The following is an 18,334-nucleotide window of genomic DNA, read 5'->3' on the forward strand; positions in this document are numbered from 1 at the left end:
CTAACAGGGGCCCTGGGACTAAGGAAACAAAGCACACCTCTGACAACCCTGCCACGGAAACAAATCCACCGAACGTGGATGTGTTTCTCTGCTCAGAACACTGAGGTGGTACAGACCCTGGCACCCTTCGTAAGAGCGGGATCGAAAAACCTCTCAAGGACAGGTGGTTAGGAGACAGTGATGAAAATTATGAATTCTGCCTCCTCCACCCTCCATACACAGAGGATTCTGGAAACCAACCCAGGGCAACCCGGAGCCTGGGGCACCCACAGCCCAGAGAACACAGGGCCACCAGGGGTCCCCTGGGCAGGTCCTCAGGGTCCACAGGAGCCACTCTTCCCAGAGAGCACAGGCTCAAGTCTTTGGACCTGGAGTCGGGGCACCCGCTTCTGCTCCTTCCTCCACCTGTTCCTCACATCCAGGCCCCCCTCCCACTCTGTCTCAGCATCCCCACGGTTTCCAGTGGGGCTTACACCGCTGGAGCCACTTTTGAGCAAGGGAACATGTGCCGTGACCTTGCTTCCCCGCAGGCGTTCCCCCGTCAGGGGCACCGACAGCCCCCCGCTGCCTCCTTGCACCCTGAGCACTATCCCACCACCCCTCTGCCACCAGCCATGTCTGCACTGCTGCCCAACTGCACAGTCCACTGCCACGGGATCCCCGAGCTGCGGCTCACAGTTGCCTGAGGGACAGGCCCCGGGACGAGCTACCGGTCCCCTGGAGAAAACAGGCGTGAGGACAAGCGGCTTGCCCAAGGTCACACAGCTGGTAAGAGATGGCTGCAAAATTTGAACCCAGGCAACACACTGTGGCCAGAGGCGGGTCCCAGCTCCTCAGCAGGCCTTGCAAGACCCTTCCCATGGCCACTGGCCCCACAATCAGGCCATCCTGCACCAGACCACATCCTCCACCCCCTGCCAGCCCCCCCAGTGACAGGCCTCACCCCTCCACACATTCTCCCTGGTGTCAGTCACACCCAGCCCCCTCCCCCCAGCCAGGGGTCTCTCTCCCCCCCGGTTCCCAAGACCAGGAGGGGAAGAGTCATCACGCACACGGACAAGCAGCTGAAGGGCTCCATGTGTATACATGCAGCTTTGCAAAGCTTTCGTTCACACTACAAGCACTGCCATAAACACGTGACACACATTCCACGGCCACGTCTCACTATGGGGCCACGTGTCACAGCGTTGGACACAAACAACATGAGGGTCTCGTCTGTCTTCACTGACGTGGAATCACAGTCTGGAGACACATGTGAGGTACAACCCTCGTCCTGATGTTTCAGGGTCAGAACCCTGGTGTTCTTTACGTTCAAGTTCAACACTGAGCCTAATCTCACAACATTCTGAGTGAGGCCAAACCTGCGGACATCTGGCCAATATGCTCACCACTAAAGGGTCTCAGGACCTCACGGTCAGTGCTCCTGGGAACTCGGCCGAGGGCAGCCACTGAGCCCCTCCCAGGCTTCTCTCTGAAATCAGAACCAAACGTGGCTGGCACGAGACACCAAGGTGACACAGGAGGACACGGAGTGCTGCCCAGTGTCCAAACACACTCAGGAAACCGCCACCGCCCCTGCCTGCAGACGCCGGACTGTCTCCAAGACAGATACGGCTGCGCTGGGCTCTCACGGGCCCTGGGTATGCCTGTTCCCGCCCACCTGGCCACAGCACCACAGCCCCACAGCCCCTCCCCAGGGCCCCTGCCCCAGAGAGGTCACTACCCCCCCAGCCCCAGCTCTGAGGACAGCCCCTAGGTCAGATGCACTCTTCCCACAGAAACGCAGGCTCGGGCCCAGATAAACATGTGATGCACGACATCGCAGACCCAGAGAAAACACTGGCTGGAAGTCAGGCGCAGACCCCACGACCCACATACATTTTATTTCATGTTAGATGTAAATGTGAGTAACGCAGGCTAGCTTGCAGGATGACCAGAGGGTTGTAGGTGACTTCACAAAGCCCAGCGGTAGCAGCAGTGGCCATGGCGTCCAGGGCCATCGCGGGTGGGGGCCCGCAGAGCTGGTCCTTCCAGCTTCTCCCCAGGCACGGCAGCCCTATCTGGAACACCCTCGCACACTCCACCTTGCTGCTTTGCTCCTGCCTCGGCCAGAACCCTACACACACACTTCAATGCCCTTCCAAACCTTGAGGACCTGCTCCGAGGTCCCAGAGCCCCCCCAGGGTCTGCAGCACGCATGACAGAGTCTCTATCTCGACTGCAGATCCGGGCCCACTGGTGAGCTCACGTCCCTCGGGTGGGCTGTGGGCAGCAGGCAGAAGAGAGCAGCCACAGGAGAGCCCATCCCAACAGCATGGGGAGACTCAAGTGCCCGCCGTGGGTGGCAGGCCGGGCCCACTTCGGGCATCAGGACAGAACCCACACTTTCGGAGCACGTGCTCCCACTGGCACTGGCGAGACGTGAGTCATCGAGCTCTACTTAGTTTAGAAAGCAAACGCTTAATGCTGAAAAATGATCCGTCCGAGTTTGTATTCCAGAATAATCTAGAATAGCTAACGTGCACACTGCCAACCGAGTGAAAAGGTAAATATCTACATGGCATGCAGTTTAGGTCCCTGGAGTGGGGAGAGTGCGGGGCGGGAGAGGGATGGAGGGGCAGGATGATGGTGTCCCAACCTGGACCCTCCCCAGCCAGCGAGGTCCTGGGGAGCCGCCCATAGCTGGGGGACTGAAGCAAGAGTTCTCTCCCTCCTCCCATCCAGGGTTGGGTCCCAGAGCCCAAGGGCACTGTCCACACTTAGACATCACCCCATTCTGAACCTACCCTTCACCCTGCAAATACAGCCAAACCTACACACCTGGGGCCCCATCACCGGATAGCACAGGACAAGTGCTGGTCCTCACGGGAAGGGGACTGGACCGTAGGCTCCCTGCCTCGGCCCTGCAGCCTGATGCTGCGAGCACGTCAGCTGTGCACACAGCCTCCACCGACACGGCCGGGGATGTGCTGCGAACAGAAACTGGAGTGCCGTGGGGTGGGGGCGGCAGCTTGGGAGCACAGTGCATCTGCGGTGCGGGGGGACCTGGGGTGGGCAGCAGGGAGCAATCAGTTCCCTAGAGAGTCTGGTGGCACAGGGACAGAAAGATGCAGTCAGGAGAGCCGCGCGAGTAGCCACGGCAGAGAGAAGCAAGCCACCGTACAAGAACGAAGCCAGAGGGAGGCAACAATCTGGGGTCCTCCGAGCCCCCGACCACCTGGGGCCCCAGCCACACACCCACACAGGAGCCCAAGGCCACTGGGCATGAGTGAGCCTGGCCGGAAAGGCTGCTCCGGGGGCCAACTGTTTAAGTTCATACTTGCTTCCTTCTTGCCAATGTAAACATGGCTTACAGAATTTCAAATAAACGGATTTCTACCCAGGAAAGAGCCTAGAAGTAAATGCACTCAAGTGCTTGTGGTCTGGTTAGGGGAGAGGGGGACGCTGCTCTTCTCCCCTTTCACTAGTTTCCAAGTGATTGTGGGTGTGGTTAGATGGCTGGTTACTAATTTTACAATTTCTAGCCCGACTGACGCTCTCCTGCGGGCGACAGCCCACCGGGCACGCTCCTTCCTGTGGGTCCCACTGCTGCCCCGTCTGTGCAACCCCTCCCCCACCCACTTTGAGCACAGCGACCTCATGGGGGCGAGAACCCGACCTGGAACGAGGCCACCCCACCATTAGCTCCTGAGCCACACACACGTCAAGTAAAAAGTAGCAACATTCAGGTGGAAAGCAGGTACTGTCCTAATGCCACAGTGAGGTGGGGGTCCAGGCACCCCTCAGACATGTGCAGACACCAGACCACTACTGAAGAGACGCACAAAAGAATCCAAGCAGCCAGCCACAAGCCTGGAACCCCACCTCTGCCAGGACCTTACGCCTCCACTTTGTGGTCCTAAAGTCAGCATTAAAAGTGCCTAAAATTTAAAAGTGCTTTTAAAATTCCGGGGTACAGAACCAGTCCCACGTACATGCTCCAAGAAGCCTCCCTGTCACACGGCAGACTTAATGTCACCCCCCCTCCGCAGCCCCCGAATGCCTGGCAGCCGGGGTAGGCCCTGGAAGCACACACACTTCCTATGTAGCGTTCAGCGGTAAGGCTCCCAGGCCCGGAAATCACAGAGTCCCACCTGCGTCATGTCCCTGCGTCCGTCCACAAGGGCTGCTCCCTCCCCCAGAGCTTTGGGTAGCATTTCCCAGAAGCCACCGTACAATCCCTTTCATGGGCCCCTTAAACAGAATGAGGGGGAAAGACAGTATCCCTAAGCCTCCGCTCGCTCGCCCTCCAGCCCCAGCACCTCAGGAGACAGACGACCCCCAGCCTTACGGGGCTCATACAACGTCGACGCGCCATCTTAATAAACCTGAGTCCCTGCGAAAAGCAGACACCTACAAAATGAGCTCTGCTGACATTTCTTCAAAAAGGTGCTTTCATCCCGATTCTGGAAACGACTCCATCTGCACGGTTCGGCCCTCGGGGGCACAGGACCCCGCCCCCAGCCCCCAGTGCACAGACAGCCGAGGGCTGGGTGCTGCCGGCCTGAGCTCAAGCAGGCCCCGGCCTCCCCTGAGGCCCATCCCGGCTGCAGCGACAACCAGCGAGCACGGGAAGGTGCATGTCAGCGATTTGTGTGACCAGAGAACAAGAAGCCGCATCAGAAATACTTTGGGAGAACCAGATAAACCACAAAGAGCAAACAGGAGGCAGCCCCTCCAGGACCCCACGGGCTCAAGACAAGCGGTTCTGAGTGCCCCTAAGCCACCACCCCCTGCTCACCACCCAGGGTGTGGCTGGGTGGCGCCGCACTGCCTAGCGCCTGGCGGCCCCGTGTGCCACAGCCCAAGATGCAAACGAAACGCAGAGAAAACCTCTGAGGGCACGCGTGAGCGGACCCCCACACCACCCTGGCCCCACGCCAGAAGTGTCTCGCCCGCTGAGAAAGACACGCAGGATATTCTGATGGACCTGTCCCTGGACCAAGAGCGTTCTCCCATCAGTAATTCTCTCCAACAGAAGACTCCAGCCTCACACACGCTCATGGCCAGCCTCGAGCCACACCTGGGTCAGGGCACCTGGGTCGGGGCACCTGGGTCAGCACACCCAGGTTGGGGCACCTGGGTCAGCACACCTATGGGTTTCCAGAGTCCTGCTCACAGAAGCGTCCCATCGCTCTCTGTGCATGACTTTGCTCAGCTGGCACTTCTGGTGTCAAATGAGCGATTTCAAAGTCCCAACTGCAATTCCACATTGGATCTAGGGACCCTGCCTCAAGGTCCTACTCACCAGGCCCTACGGCCCTATGAAGCAGGAAGGCACAGGAAAGGGCATCAGTTCCATGAATCCGCCCAGTTCCCAGGGGACACAGGTGGAGATGGAGGAAGAATGGCCTCTGGGAGCCCCAGCAGCATGGGGGGAGGGGCTACACCACATGCAGCTCCAGCCCCCTCGGAGCCCCACACTCCGTCATAAGGAAGGAGCCCGGAGCCTGGAGCGGTCTGCTTAGCTCTGGAGCCCCATGTTTTTGTGTGGAAATGGGATCGACACAGCACATGCCCCCAGGGCTGCTGGGAGGGTGGGACGCTCCATATACACAAAGTTCTCAGAGTGTGCACTACACCTCGGCTGTCTCTCAGTCAGTCAGCTAAGCTCCCTGACAGCTCTGCTCAGGTCCACACTGGAGACGGTCTCATGACCGCCGGTCCCGCTCAGTCCTGCTCACCAAACCACACGTGGTGCCAGTGGGTGGGGAACAGGGCGCCAGCAGGCAGTCAGGGGGCAGCACCAAGAAAGCCAGTGATGGGGGGCTGGCCAGGCAGGCATCCCCTCCCTTCCCCTCCATGCACAGCTTCATACCCACTGGGCAGGAGCCTCCGTCCCCAGCCTCTGCTGTCCACCCTCACCAGCTCCCCCTCGCCTCATCCCACCTGCCTCCCTGCACTCCCGGGGCCTGGGCTGCAGCAGGCGGGCTGAGCAGGTGCGTGGCCTGACCGAACAGGGGTAAAATCCGAGACAGCAGCTGGAACGCTGACCTGCTCCTCGGCAGTGGCACATGGCCCAGGGCAACAGCATTGAGGAGGGACTCCCATGTGCACATGAGGACATGAGGCCGAGACAGCCCTTTCATCAGGCACAGCGCTGGAGGGTGTTGGCCTCCCACCGTCCTGATGGCTGAGAAACACCCAAGCTCAGTGAGTAGCCCGGCCCCTCCAGAATCACCACCGCCGGTGTCCCCCAAGCTACAGTTACCGACACTTCCCAACTATTTAGCTGGTTCCATCGTCGGTACCCTGGAATCCTTGGGGAAATGAATGCAAGAGTGCTGATACTCGGAAACACAAAAATGTGCAACAGAGTATTAAAAACAAACACCTAGGATAGAGACCGAAGGCTGTTCCGTGTGAGGACAAAGGTGACTCTTCCCCAGCAGCTCCAGGAAGGGGGACGTCAGGGCCCGAGAGAAAACCCAAGCGCCTGTCTCTTGCCCGTGGCCTCAGGCGCTGCACAGAAGGCAGGCTGTACAAACAGAATCTGGAAGGAAAGCCCTCTGTCCACCTGAAGAGACACGGCGGCACCGTCATGGGGTCACAGCCAGCATGCCAACGTGTGCTCACCATGGAGATGATGCTTAGTGAATCCCCCAAGTCAGCCTCAGAATAGGACATTTTAAATAAGACTTAAACTGTTAACCAGAGAGAAGTGAAGATGATCCAGAAGAGTAAGATGAGGCAAGTATCAGACCTTGACACCATCTCCCTGAGATCAGATCTGGGCACAGGTCTGACGTCCCAAATCGAAAAGCATTTCAAAAAAATACAAAAAACGTATCATTGCAGTCTATACTTACTGCCTCACTTTTTCCAAATATATGTACTGAAGTTACATGTTTTTGACAATAAAATTTCAATCTTTACTAAAATTAAATTTCAATTGCATCACAAAGATTCTTAACAATTTGACTGGAATGGAAAGTCCAGGACTTAATTAAAGACAGGTTAGTAACTGTCGATCTCATGATGCCGCCAGGAAGTACGTGTGCAAACCTCAGAACTGACTTTGCTATCAGAACCTGTGACAGTGCTTTCCCTGAGAAGTGCATCAAGTCCTCAGCAGACCCTGCACAGACGGCCCCGGATGGACACTGGGAGGGATGGCCGCTGTTGGAGCCAGAATTTTCAAACATTGTTTTCCACGTGTTGTGACACCGTGCCAAGTTCTCGTGCGATGATTTAAAAAGTGGGAGAACTGTTCATGTGAAATCTCTTCTCGATAAACTTCGTATTGAGAGCAAATCAAACAGCATTATTTAAATACCCGGGGACTTTAATAATGAAGCTGGGAGGTCAGCGGGGCCCCGGCACACGAGCGGCTGGAGAGATGCTCCAGGCCCTGCTCCTGCTCCCGCCACCGCCGGTCGCACACGGAAACACACGTGGCAGAAAGGAACACTGCGTCACCTCCAGGTCAGCTGGGAGGGAGGCGGCTTCTGTCCCAGCGGGCAGCATCTCCTCAGCGCCCAGAACCGCGTCTAGAGTCAAACAGACGTGCCAAGTATTTGCGGCACGGAGTGACCGCTGTCTTCTGAGGATTCCATGTGCGTGCACGTGTGCGTGCGAAGCGGATTTCTCTTTTAATTCTTGTGGTACTGTTTGTTTCTGTGCTGTTTTCCCACGGAAACCTTCCCCATGTCCGAAGCCGGACCCGCCTACCACGGAAGGCTTCCTGCTTCCGCGCTGGCGGCGGCTTCCCCTTCTCTCCTGAGCAGTAGATAACGGTGTGTTCTACAGCAGACACGGTGTGTTCTACAGCAGACACACTCGGACACGCGGACCCGTTCCGAGCAGATGTGCTGTGGGGCCGGGGAGGGGACCTGGCTGCGCTTTTCGGCACAGCGTCCGCGCTGCCGGCTCCCCTGCCTGAACGCCACCTTCGTCCCACGCCACGTGCTTGGAGGCTTCTGTGTCTCGCGTCCAAGGCGAAGGTGTACAGTGATACGTGTATGTAACGTACGCGCCACGGTAAGGTTAGCGGACACCCACCACCTCACGGTTACAGACGCTTTTCCTTGTGATAAGAACTTTCGAGACCTCCTCTCTCGGCGACCTGGTGCCCGACGGCTCCATGCGTCACCTCCAAACCGCTCTGACCCCCAGCCTCACGAGCCGTCTGGAGTCCCTGCTGAAGCAACCCCCGCGCTGCTCTTCTTTCTCAGAATTTTCCTGGCAGCCACTCACACTTCCCTTGCCTGTCAAACTCCAAAGAGCACAAGTGGTCCGGGGGTAAAAGGCCAGGTGTCTGCAGCTGCGAATGGACCCACCCCAGAGTGACAGCCGCCCTGCCTTCGTCCGCATGCGGCCAGGGCAGGCGGAAGGCTCAGCCCGGACACAACCTGCGGAGACCTGCGGAGCCTTCCGGGAAGATCCCTAACAGGAAAGCTGCGTGTGACCCCTCGAGGGGTAATGAGCACCCAAGCACCCAGATCCTATCTAAATACCATTCTCCAGTCAAAGAACCAGACTCCTGAGAGAACTGGCTAACTCCAGGGAGGGGGCAGGGGAAAACACAAGATGAGTCAGGAAGTGCTCAAAAGAGCCAGCAGGACGGGCATGTACCCAGGAGCCAAGCAGAGGACTCCCAGCAGCCAAGCCTGGGGCGCTCTGAGCCCCTACACACAACACCCCACGGATAGGAGAACACCCACGAGTCCGCTGAACAGGAAGAATTACAGGAGAATCCCAAACAACACATGTAGGTGCCCCCCAAAGTACGGCCTGGTGACCCCCGAGTGCGGGGTGCACCCCATGACTGGCCCCAGCTGCAGGGCAGGGAGGGGAGGTGGAGAGACGGCAAGCACCACTTGAACTCCTAGGTCTTCTTCCCAAAAGCCCATAATCCAGGCTAATCATGAAAAGGCACCTGACAAACCCAAATAGAGGGACACCCACAAAACACCTAACAGTCTCTTCAAAGTGTCAGGAACGTGGAAGCAAGAGTGAGAAACGGCCAGGGACCAGAGGGGACAAAGGAGGCAGGATGATGAAATGCGGAGCGGTACCCCAGACCGGTCCCGGGGCAGAAAAAAGACATGCCTGTGCGAAACCTGGGGAAACCTGGAAAAACACAAACACGCTCTGTGACTCAGCCAATGGTCACGCGCCACTGCGATGTCTCAGCTTTGACAAAGGCGCCGTGTTCCCATGAGACGCTCATCTGAAGGGGAGCACGGAGACGCCAGCACCTTCCCTGCCACCTGGCTGTCAATCTAAAATCGTCCCAAACTATAAAATATCCCAAACTATAAAAAGTTGTATGGAAGTTGCCCCAGAGGGGCGCCTGGGTGGCTCAGCTGGTGAAGCGTCTGCCTTCGGCTCAGGTCATGGTCCTGGGATCGAGCCCCGCATCGGGCACCCTGCTCAGTGGGGAGTCTGCTTCTCCCTCCGACCCTCCCCCCATGCTCTGTCTCTCAAATAAACAAATACATAAAAACCTTTAAAAAAATTTAAAAAAAGTTGCCCCAGGAAATGTTGGGGTGGGGGTTCTTCCTGCTTCATGCATCCCCTCAACCCTCCTGCCCTCCAGCAGCCAGCAGTTTGTTCTGTGCCCAAGCCCACTTCTGTTGTGCCCATTTGTTTTGATTTTTAGATTCCACATGTAGGTGATATTATATGGCATTTGTCTCTAACTTATCTCACTTAGCATAATGCCCTCTAGCTCCGTCCGTGTTGTTGCAGATGGCAAGACTTCCTTCTTGTCTATGTACATGTCTATGTACATGTCTATCGTACATGTCTTCACCCACTCATCTATCGATGGGCAATGCTGGGTTTGCTCCCGGGTCTCGGCTGCTGTGAATAATGCTGCAGGGAACACGGGGGTGCAGATACCTTTCCGAATGAGTGTTTCATTTTCTTTGGAAAAAAAGATGGGGTTCTGTTTGGGTTTTTTGGGGGGGGGGTGTGCTCCCACCCCCACCCAGTGTCTCTCCTTCCTGCTTTTGCAGAATGTGCCATGAGGATCTGATGGTGGCATCCAGCCCTTAGTGGAGGGACAGAGAGGTGGCAGAATGGAGACGGGCGGCGGGGGGGAGCCAGTCCACGGATGGCACACGGAGCTGCCCAGACCTGCGCAGCAAACTTCCTGCTATATGTGCGATCGCACAATGGCCGGTCAGTAAGGGATTCTGCTACTGGCAACCCTCAGCATCCCAACTGACACAGCATGTTTCCCAGGAGATGAGCTGGCTTTAAAGATCAGCAGAAGTTACTAGATCTCCCTCCATAAGGTAAGTCTTTGCAGTCCTAACAGGCACATTGTTTCCAGTGACTCCAGCACTGTCTTCGCACAGAGATCACAGCTCCTAAGTTCATGCCCCCATGTTTCATTGTCACAAGTGGGATGTCTTGTTTACTCTCTGGCTGTACAAGAATGCTATTGACTTCTATGTATTAATTTCATCACCAAATACTTTCATTACCTATCACAGATTTTAAGTAAATTCACTTTTTCCCAGGTGCATAACCACATTTGTAAATAATTCTCCTTTCTAATATTTCAGGATTTATAGTCTTTTCTGTTTAATTACTGACTCAGTAGCTAAAACTTCTAGAACTATTTAAATAACCATGTTTGGGGCGCCTGGGTGGCACAGCGGTTAAGCGTCTGCCTTCGGCTCAGGGCGTGATCCCGGCGATCTGGGATCGAGCCCCACGTCAGGCTCCTCCACGATGAGCCTGCTTCTTCCTCTCCCACTCCCCCTGCTTGTGTTCCCTCTCTCGATGCCTGTCTCTATCTCTGTCAAATAAATAAATAAAATCTTTAAAAAAAAAAATAAATAAAATAAATAAATAAATAAATAACCATGTTTATGTCAAGTAACTTTCTATTGTCCCTGACTTTAACGGAAATGTTTTATTTCCATGTTTTAAGGAAATATTCACCTGTTTCAATTTTATTAAGAGTGACCATTGCTTAATCAAGAGATGTTGAATTTTATCAAATACATTTTTAGCATCTGTAGAAATGATCAAAAAAGGGTATTTTCCTATTGATAAATTATTAACTTATTAACATGCTGAATTATGTTACCCAATTTTTCCAAATGCAAAACTACACTTGCACGTCTAATACAAATACACTCGATTGTCTCTGCTGCTGGGTTGTGTGTGGGACCCTTTCATGAACACACACAGACAGCTGTCTGCGCTGCAGACCCTGTGAGCTCCGTGGTCCCTACGCGTTCTTAACCTCCTTGGAGCTGCGACAGTATACGTAGGACTGGAGCTGGCCGTTCCCTGACACCTGGCACTTCTGGGGCCAGAAGCTTTGACAAGTCCATCACTCTTTTTTCCTCTAGTAACTGGCCAACTGAATTTTCTCTCTCTTCCCTCAGTGTAGTTGTGCATATATTTCTAGAACTTTATCCATTTTGTTAATTTTTTCAAAATTATTTGAACATAGTTGAACAAATTAATGTCTTACAACTGATTTAACTTTGGTAGGTTTCCTTGGAGAACCAGGGAATGCAGGGTAGGTGGCGAGCTGACATTCACACCTTGGTCACAGCCAGGCTGCTGAGGCCTCACTGCCCCCTCCCCATGTTCCATGGCCCCTGGCCTGTCATTGCACCAGGTAGCGACATGGAGGAAACCCCCGTAGGGTCTTCTCTAGGACAGAAGCCCCAACTCAGAGACTGAAGGAGGAGGGAACAGCCACATACACATGCATGTGGAAAAGGGCTGCTCTGTGGGCTCGGTCGGCCACAGAGGAGTGCTGTGGCCCCACCCTCCCACGCTAAGCCTTGGTCCAGAGCCATGGGGAGGGCTGTCGTTGCAGCAACAACCCCAAGCGTCCTACGTGACGTCCACATCACAGGCTGCACTTCCACACCCACAGGTGACACGTGAAGAATGGAAACGGCTTTAGAGAATCTTTGGCTTATTTCTTAAGTGGTTTAGGCTTGGAATTAAGATAAATTTTCAAATGTGCACCACTTCAAATACACTCAATAAAAGAAGCACTGACATTTCTGCTCGGCACAGAAGCTGTAAAGCAGCCGTGTGGAAGCGGCTCACTGCTGTCTCTACTACGCCTGGCAGAGGAGCTCCTGGCAAGGGGGGCGGCCGCAGGGGGAGCTCCCAGCAGCAGGGGCTCCCGCGTGGGCGCTGAGGGGGCCCCCATCTCTGCGTCAGCAGCGGCCAGTTCCCATCTCCATGAGGCTCACACCAGGCTTAACCAGCTGGCTTTTCCCAGCACAGCTCAGAGCCCAGAGATAGAGGTCCCACATTCAGCATGGGGCCAGGCATACAGCAGGCACTCAACAGACACTTGCTGCATGAACGAGGAAACCCCAGATGTAGCCATCTTAAAGACTAGAACTCTCAGACCACATGGAAAGTCCCAGCACTGCCAGGAACTCAAACACCACCCAGAATCACATGGACATTTCCCCACTGCCTCCATCCCACTATTTATTTTTAACCTTAAGTTCTCAGCCACTTAAAAAACACTCCTGAGGTTCACATTCTCCTCCAAATAAGACTAAGCGTTTGGATCTGGGTCTGCATCACGAGGACTTTTTTCACTACCGCCGGCTCAGGTGGGAGCACAGTCAGACGCTGGGCGTGGCCGCGGCCACCATGGAAACCCTGGGTCACACGCCCACGGAGACGGGGTCAGAGTCTCAGACATATACAACACTTCACAACACGTGGTGGCGGAACCGGGCCCAGGAGGAAGCCCTGGCGCTTTCGGGTCAAACTGCATCCCGGTGGCCTGCCGCTTCAAGGCCCCACTGCAGTCCCCCGGGAAAGATGGCAGCCACACTCCCAGGAGCCTCCCCACCTTCCAACCACACCAAGAGGACAGCAACAAGTGGGAAGAAGTCAGAGGCAAGGAGACGCGAGAGGAGACTCCAGCCACCAAGCCGGGAGGCCAGGACGCAAAGGCCGGTGGTGGCGGATGGCCAGACGGTGAAAGCTGTGCCTGCCAGCCTGCCGGTCCACAGAGGTAGGTCCCAGGAACTTCTTTCCTCCCCTTCCCCAGCCTCAGGACATTGGCAGAGGGTGGGGATGGAGCCGGCCTCCCCGTGCATGTGTCTCCTTGACAACTGGCTCCAAACACAGCGCAATAAATACCACTTACTAAAACTCAGACTGGTTCTGCCCCAGCAGCATCGCAGGACAACCCACAAAGCCACCCGTGTGTCAGGGGGAGTTCAGACACTGTTTTCCCTACTTTCCCCTCACTTTTCTGTTTGTTTCTCCTGTGGGATGCCCACTCCGCACTTCACTTTTCAATAGCAGTCCTGAGACAGGAACTGATTTTAAAGTTATTTGGTACAGCAACCTGTAATTATGATCTTTGCAAACACACTGATCCGCTCTCCTGTTTTCCAACCCCGTGTACATTCCGTATGCACTACCACACAGAACGTCTGCAGAGCTCGCGAACACGGACGTGCTTGCACTTCACTTCCGTGCTACGAATGTACAGCCACGTTCTCACTCGGAGCCACGCAGTCACCCTGCAAAGGGCTGGGACGGCACCTGCTGACACAGAATCACTCGCAGTCACACAGGCTCCGTGCTGGACCGCTCTCCAGGGGCCACCTACGCCACCGAGAAAGGCCACAGCCACACCCGGGGGCTATGCGTGCTATGCTCGGGTGTGACCCTCCGCCCCCCAGCCCCCCACCCCAGTGCTGGGGAGGCTGTTCCCGGCACCCTCTGCCTTCACAGCCTGGGCTCTAAACAAAACTTCAAGTTGCTGTCCAGTCTGGCCCAATCCCCAAATTCAGCCCCTCTTAACCCAACGTGAGGGTCTGGTGAAAATTTTTAATAGAAAACAAAAGGACAAGGGTCCCATGATCATTTGCACTCACTCCCCCTTCTCATGGCACCGTGTCCTAGAATCACTGCATCCCCCAAACCCAGCTGGGACACCAGCCCTGAGGACAACAGTGCCCTGGGTCCACCTTCCAAAGCGTCCTCCTCACATGCGGGATGCAAAGGAGCCATCAGCCCTGCCACGCTGGCCACCCGGTCCCTCCTCCCCTTGGCCTGAATGACCTCCCTCCCGCTCAGGCACTGTGCACCCTGCAGGCCTGCCCCCAACACACCCTGCCCCCTCTGGCCCCTCCCCCTTGGCGGGGGGAGGGGGGATTCTCCCCAGGCCCTCACATGTTCCTCCCCCCTCCGGCAGACCACCTGTAGCGGGCTGGGTCCCCCCAGTTTTGTGACTCTGGATCGAGTTCAGTTGGCTGTCTCCAAATGTGAGCACCCCAGACTGCGGACTTGCAGTGATCCCCACTTAGAAGGGGTCCCAGTTCTGCGGGGCCAGCACCACATATTTAAAACATACAGACAACCTCAAGAACTACATACTGTTCAAGTCTGACAACTGCTCCTTTGAAAACATTCCAGAAGGTTCTGCTTCATCTCAAGGGGCACGGGCAGAGGGCAGCAGGACACTGAGGATGAGGTGAGCCCCGGCTGAGCTGGGGCCCATGCCACGTAGAAATAAGCAGCCTTGGGGCACCCTACTTGGGGCCATCAGGTAGGAACTATGAAAAGGCCGGTACCCTGAAGATACGCTACCAAGCAGGCCATCTGGGGTCCATGGGCCAAGGAGTGTGCCGTGAAGGACAGAGTGGAGGAGAGAGCGAGCAGGACCAACAGCTCTCTGCCAGCTCTCTTCCCCATCCCAGCTCCCCAGAATGCGGTCCTCACACGTGCTTTCCAGAGTCGGACCTCAACCCCCTTCCTACTCCCCCCATGGCAGTGAGAAGTCAGCCACGAGTCAGTGGTCCCCCACTCTGCCATCTGCCATCTCTGACTCAGGTTTTCTTCTCACGGACAGAGAACAGAACAGAGGGATGACGCGGCCAACCTCTAAGGCCTTCCCTCTTACGCGGCGAACTCCAAGACGTGTCCCCAGGACCCTGGTCCTGTGGTGTGCTTGTGAGCTCCTGGTGACAGCGATGTAGGAGGCAGGCAATGCGAGGCCAGTCCTGACTTCACAGGGTTTCGCTTCTGCAAGGGACACACTGGGCCGGCCGAGACACTGACACCAGGCCACACTCTGTCCTGGGAGGAGAGCCACAGTCACAGCAGAAGGGCCCACGGACTCTGCATCTCGGTAGGTGCCAGTGAGAAGAGGGCACACTTGACCTCAGACGGTGGCCCCGGTGGCCCAGGGTCCGCAAATGATGGCTCTGAAGCACTCTGGTAAGAAGCCGGCTTCGGGGTGAGAGTCACAGACCACATCCTACATGCAGGAGTAGTGGGTACGGCGTGGGCTGCATGCTACTGGACCAAGACCTCTAGTGTGGGTTGGCAGGGATGCCTCCAGAGGTGGGGGGACGGTCCAGGCGGGGCTTGTGAGGAGGTCAGGACAGGGTCAGTTTGCAGGGGAGCGGCCCCAGGTACTGCTCTGTGTGCCTGCCCTCCGGTCTCCCTAGGAACCTGCCTTCAGGAGAGGCAGGTGAGGAACAAGACGCAGGGTCAGGGTGGGGAGGGGCAGACTGGCCACTGGGCTGAGGCCATCCTTGGGAGGCAAGGGGCAGGAGGACCAGCGCATAGGGGACAGCCCACTGGCTCGAGGTCAGTGGGACTCCCATGGGAGATGGCAAGCTCTGCAGAAATGGAGATGCAAAACATTCAAATCTGCAATTTGTTCTCTAAAGAAGAAAACATCTGTGACCAACAAGCAGAGCCAGGAGTCACTGTCAAGTTCCCACAGCCCCAAACTGGCCAACTGACCCTGTGGCATCAGCAATCCTGATGGGAAAGATGGCAGCCAAGGCCCCCAGACCGGCCCAACCATCCTTCCCAGCCTGGACATGCGCCAAACCCCAGGCACCATCCCTCTCCCCCAGTGCTCTGTGCATCTGGCCACTGGGAATATGAGGGCTGGGGTACAGACAACTGCAGATGTGAGAGCTGGTCCCCAGATGTGGGAGTTAAGTCCGCAGATGTCCACAGAGTGAGATCTGGTCCATGGACGTGAGAGCTGGTTTACTAATATCCAGGGACGTGAGAGCTGGTCCACGGATGTCAACAGATATGAGAGCTGGTCCATGGGTGTGAGAGCTGGCCACATCCACGAGTGCAAGTTCGTCTCCTGCCATGTGCTGATATCACATTTCACACCCACCTCAAAAGTCAAAGCTCCCAACCTGACAATACTGGGCAAAACTACCTGTCAGCCTCTCGCTGGAGCTCACCAGGCAGCATCTCTGGGAAAACCTCTGAGGGCTTCCCACCTGGTTCTTGAGCCCCGCAGCCAGCCACAGCCAGATACTGGGGCACTGGCCCCACAAGGCCCAGCCCACAGGCCGGAGCTCTCACAGCTGAGTGAAGAAGGGTGGGAAGAAAGACCAAAGGTCAGCCTGTAGTGGCATGACTGCCGTGACACTCCCTCCTCGGGGACACCACCCCTCAACCCCTCCTGTGTCCACGGGTATCAATACCCTTTGCCTGGAGGGTGGGCAGTGGACGCCAGCACATGTGCCCTTTTCCATGGCCCCCTGATGAGCGCAGGATCCCCAACAGGCAAGGTGAGGCTTCTGAGCGTCTAAGCACTGACGGTCGTCCTGGTGCCCTTGGTGGGGACAGGCTGGGAAGAGTCAGGGGACCACCTGGGAAAGGTCTCCTGGCGTGCAAGCAGGAGGGCACAGACACGGTGCGGAGGAGCAGGGGACATGGGCATGGGAGCCAAGCTCTGTGGCAGCCTTCAGGACGAGCCCAGACACAGAAAAAGCGGGCCCACAGGGAGCAGCTACCGCTCCTGCTGGAGACAGCATGCTCCTCAGGACCCCGACAGCCAACGTGGCAGGGGCTCTGCACCTGCAGCCCGGGAGCTGGGGGACACCCTTCGCCCTTCCTCTGGGCCCCTACCTGTGAAAACAAGTCCCAGGTCTTGTCCCCTCCCCGCCTCTGAAGCCAGAAACGATGGTCCCCGTGAGGCCTGCAATGCTGCTCCTTTCTGGGGTGCAGACTCAAAGTGGGGAACCTGAAGTGAGAAGCAAACACTTCCCACCGTCTGGGCCCATGGCAGCCACACATGCCCCTGTACAACCAGCACGACGCTCTGTGTCCTTTCTTACCCTAAAATGAAATTCACAGAGTCCGTGACTGTGCCAAGCGTGAAGAGCGTAAACGGACGTACAGCTGACCTGTGAACGACACGGGTCTGGACTCACGGGTCCGCGCACACACAGATTTCTTCTGGTAAGTACGATGCAGTATCGTACATGTACGTTCTCCTTCCTACCGTTCTCTTGATAACATTTCCTTTCCTTAGCTTGATTTACTGTCAGAACAGAGAATATAACACACGTAGCATACACAACACATGTTAACTCACGAGCTCACCGGTAAGTACGCTGTTAGCGGTAAGTTTCAGAGAGTCCAAAGTTACTAAGGGACTTCTAACTGCGGGGGAGTCATGCCCCTAGCCCCAGGGTTGTTCAAAGGTCAGCTGTATACTAAAGAGCGACAACTGGAAAATAGTTTGTATTAAAACTCATATTTACACATGGTCGTGTTAACTTCACACACTGACACACCCAGACACACACACACTCACTTGGTGTCCATGCTGGAGCTATAAAAACACTAGCAAATGCCGTTTTTAAAAATCTCAAGGCGCATGCAAATGTGCTGCATCGCACCGCAAACCCACTGCAAACACGGTAGCAGCAGAGGCCGCGGCTCCCGACCGCCTGTCCCGGCCCGGAGCACCACTCAGGCTCCGCGTGGTTCGTCCCACCAGTCACGGAAGTCAGTCTTCATGCTCTCGTTCTTTTTTTTTTTTTTTTTTTTACATTTTAAACTAAAATGCCTGTTTTTAGACTGCTAATGGCAAGCTGTCAGGAAAGTACACTGTGAGCAGAGCTAGGATCGTCCTTTACAGTTGCCAGAACTTAAAACAGTGGCACTTCAAAGACCTCCAACTGGGGGCGCCCGCGTGGCTCCCTCGGTGAAGCATCCGCCTTTGGCTCAGGTCATGATCCCAGGATCCTGGGATCGAGTCCGGCGTCGAGCTCCCTGCTTGGCAGGCAGCCTGCTTCTCCTCCCTCTGCCTGTTGCTCCCCCTGCTTGTGCTCACTCGCTCTCTCTCTCTCTCTCTCAAATAAATAAATAAAATCTTTAAAACAAAACAAAACAAAACAAAGACTTCCAACTGGAAACGCTCGGCTGGGGGAGGACGCAGACTCGCGCCCGATGACAAGGGCTGGGCAAGGATGGCGTGGTGCCTCTCAGCTCCTCCCAGCACTGCATCCTGGCAGCAGGACCCATGTCACCCTTGTCCCAGTGCTGCGAGTTTCCTGGG

At 56.0% G+C, this 18,334-nt stretch overlaps 1 protein-coding gene across 2 annotated transcripts in view; it reads right to left on the reverse strand.

Annotated features, from left to right (window-relative positions):
* Positions 1-18,334, reverse strand: part of INPP5A (inositol polyphosphate-5-phosphatase A) — a 182,353-nt gene that overhangs the window by 147,197 nt on the left and 16,822 nt on the right. The window lies entirely within an intron of this gene.

The sequence above is a fragment of the Ursus maritimus genome, unplaced genomic scaffold (genome assembly GCF_017311325.1).
Source record: "Ursus maritimus isolate PB19 unplaced genomic scaffold, ASM1731132v1 scaffold_7, whole genome shotgun sequence".
NCBI classification, from domain to species: domain Eukaryota; kingdom Metazoa; phylum Chordata; class Mammalia; order Carnivora; family Ursidae; genus Ursus; species Ursus maritimus.